At 42.3% G+C, this 3384-nt stretch overlaps 1 long non-coding RNA gene across 1 annotated transcript; it reads left to right on the forward strand.

Moving 5' to 3' along the window:
* The first annotated feature begins 549 nt into the window (after positions 1-549).
* Positions 550-2571, forward strand: LOC123117277 (uncharacterized). Its single transcript, XR_006457335.1, has 4 exons — positions 550-1261; positions 1593-1629; positions 1780-1825; positions 1914-2571. It is a non-coding gene; the product is annotated as an uncharacterized lncRNA (long non-coding RNA).
* The last annotated feature ends 813 nt before the right edge of the window (positions 2572-3384 follow it).

The following is a 3384-nucleotide window of genomic DNA, read 5'->3' on the forward strand; positions in this document are numbered from 1 at the left end:
GTCCGACTCTCCCTGCTCCCGATTTGATTTTTTTCAGCTTCCCATCTTTTTCCTGAAAAACATTAATTAGGCTTTAATTTCTCTCCATAATCTCCTCCGTAATTTGCGCCTCCTCCCCATACACCATCGACTCGCCCATGCAGCCTCTCATCTGGCTTGCCTCTCCTTCGCCATGCCGCCTCCCCACGCCGGCTGCCTTCCCCCACAGGGCCGACCCCTGGCGGCTTTCCTCCAATATGTCGCCTCCCCAACGGCGACCGCCAACAGCCTACGCTGCGGCTCGGGCGTCTCCCACCACGCCCCTCCTCTCCAATCACAGGTGCCATCCCACGATCCAAAGTTTAACCCGCCATCGGCTCCGGACAGAGCCGCCGCCATGGGTGGGCATCTCCTTCTATAAGATCCTCCTATCTCGACAATTTGGATCCACTCATAGATTTTTACACGCCCGTCTTTCATGGATTCATGGTCGCAGGCACGAGCTGTGGAGGACGAAGCAATCGAGCATGACGAAGTTTGTGTAGCGGTTGGCTCATGCGCTGTCTCGGCTTCGGGGTAAAGCAGGTTTGCTTTCCCTCTCAAGTTTCAAGTCACACCCTCCCTCGTGTTCTTGGTACGATTCCATGGATGGTCACATTACATGTGTGTGTGTGTGTGTGTGATTTCGGCCTCGTATCTAATCTTTCTTTGTAGTAATGATGTGATTTTTACATGCCCGTCTTTCATGGATTCATGGTCGCAGGCACGAGCTGTGGAGGACGAAGCAATCGAGCATGACGAAGTTTGTGTAGCGGCTGGCTCATGCGCTGTCTCGGCTTCGGGGTAAAGCAGGTTTGCTTTCCCTCTCAAGTTTCAAGTCACACCCTCCCTCGTGTTCTTGGTACGATTCCAAGGATGGTCACATTACATGTGTGTGTGTGTGTGTGTGTGTGTGATTTCGGCCTCGTATCTAATCTTTCTTTGTAGTAATGATAGGATCAGAAGACCCACTCTTTTTTCTGTACAGTAAGCAACCACCATATTTATTTTACAATGTGTCACAGGAAATCAGAACCCCTTTTGCTTTGCTACTATTAATTTTTGGTATCCAAGGAAAATATGGTGGCAACAAATATTTGTCTTGGATCCACCCCTGCTATTAATGTCTCCTATCTTGTACAAATATTCTGTGGTGGATGCAGAGATAGAAGCCTCTGCATTGACATCTTAATCACAACAAATATTTCAAAGCTGGGGATGTATGGCAAATATTAGTTGCACGGTAAGCCTCTGCATTTGAAGTAGCTGCTATTTGTTGGCAACTTTTCCTGTACAGGAAGCCTATGCATAAGCTTATAATTCCCTCCATGTTGCTCTCTCATATATATGGTTTTGTGAATTAGTTACTTCTCTGTGCATAAGAAATTGCATTTTACATAAATCAAACAAAAAGAGGCACATCTCATAGCATCGTCTCCATTTGGGATTCTAAAATGGGCATTGATGGTCAAGAAACAATTTTCAGAAAGTAACAATTTGATCAAGAGACATATATTCTAGAAGTTTAGGTGCTATCCTTTTCTTAACTCGTTCTCACATGGTGATGATTGCAGAATTCCAGTCCTTGAGTGTGTCTACAAGTGGATTCAGGTACCTTTTCAAAGCTAAACCACTTAGCGTTGTTTTCCATTTATAAGTATTACTACTTCTGTTCCAAGTTTTTCTTCTAAAATTACACATCTTGTGGTGCCCATCCCACTTCAGTAGTTGAGCTTCATGATATTAGATTGTTCTTTGTAGGCTTAGCCTGTTATACTCGGTCTTCAAACTGAACGGCAATGCACTGGTACTGTAATAGAGCTGTCACCTTCATGTAGGATGCTCATCTTCCTTCATTAACTGCTTCTCGTTTTTCTCTTAATGTATCTTATCAGGTCCTGGAAAGATTGGGAGTGATCTTAGTGCCAGAAAGAAACAACCTTAGGGGTGCAGGGGACCAGTGGAGCAGGTTGTAAACAGTAAGCCCCTTCCAGTAAAATTGATAGCTTCGTGGCCAGCAAGTTTTTTTTGTGATGGTAGGACTGATTGCTCTACCTACACATATCATTTTTTGATACAATATTAGAGCTTATTCCATCTACCTTGTTCTCTATTTCCAGAAGGGTGTATGATGTGGTGTTTCCTTCATATGAAATCATTTGTAGTTTGCACAAACTTAACTTGCAATAACATATTCTTAAATTTTTATTATGTGTACCTGATGTCTTTTGCACATTTTGATTATTGGATTTTGAGAGATTCTCAAGATTAGTATAGCCATTACTGATGCAGTGATGTGGACTTTGTAGCTTCTTGGGATTTGCTCGGCAAGTCGCCCGGGTCATGCGACATTGTGGCACATGTGCGAGTAGGGGCTGCTGCTTATATCAGTTGCTTGTACAGATTTTTTTTGACCATAAAACAGTAGGGTAAAGCCCTACTGTGTGTCATTTTCATTATATAGAATAAAAAGTGCTGGATACAATGGTTGTTGGGGGAGCAACCAGAGTGGAAAGGTTCACAGAAAGTAAAAAAAGTGCTTGTACAAATTTGAGGAGGCAACCAAGTTTGAATTTTTTTTTATATTGGCTATTGTATAAAAAATCAATATTGCATTATGGCCTTTTTGTTCCATCATTGATTTCAAACGAGTATTTTGATGCTAATACACACTCATCCCCCTGGCTGTCACCATTGTAGCTGTATAGATGGTCTAGCTAATGTTTTTGGTTCCTGTTTACAAGTGATGTTTGGTATGAACAGTGACGGAAAGTGATGAGCAACTAAGGGGTGGCAATTTTCAAATTAAAAGAGAAATATGCATGAAAGTCAAAAACAGGCAATTCTCGCAACATAAAATTAAAAAGATAATAATTGTGAAACGATAATTCAATAATTACTGTTGCTTGCCAGTTTCATGTTTCTTTAATTGATATAACCATAATGTGGTTGACTGGTTTAACATCTGATGGTATGAATCATGTTTCTTTAGTTTATAGTACTTTATATAACAAGTTAACCCTTTTGCAAAAAAAACTCATATACAACTGGTTAACTCCCATGGCCAGCAGTCAGAACATGTGAATCAAGTTTCCATGGCAATCAAAATTCACATGTACCTTGCTCATGTCCTTTGGCAGGATTTCACTTTTAAGCTCATTGGTCATCGTCTCCTTGGGCTTCGGCCATGGCGTACAACACATCATCAACACGAGAAGGAAGCAACTCTTTCCTGCATATGTAGGAGCGTCAGCAAAGGCTTACATCGCAACACCAACACGGGAAGGAAGCAACTCTTTCATGCATATGTAAGGCCAACTCCACCGCGCGACCCCAAACGGACGTCCGTTTTGTCCAGTTTCGGTC

Source organism: Triticum aestivum, chromosome 5B, assembly GCF_018294505.1.
Source record: "Triticum aestivum cultivar Chinese Spring chromosome 5B, IWGSC CS RefSeq v2.1, whole genome shotgun sequence".
NCBI lineage: Eukaryota > Viridiplantae > Streptophyta > Magnoliopsida > Poales > Poaceae > Triticum > Triticum aestivum.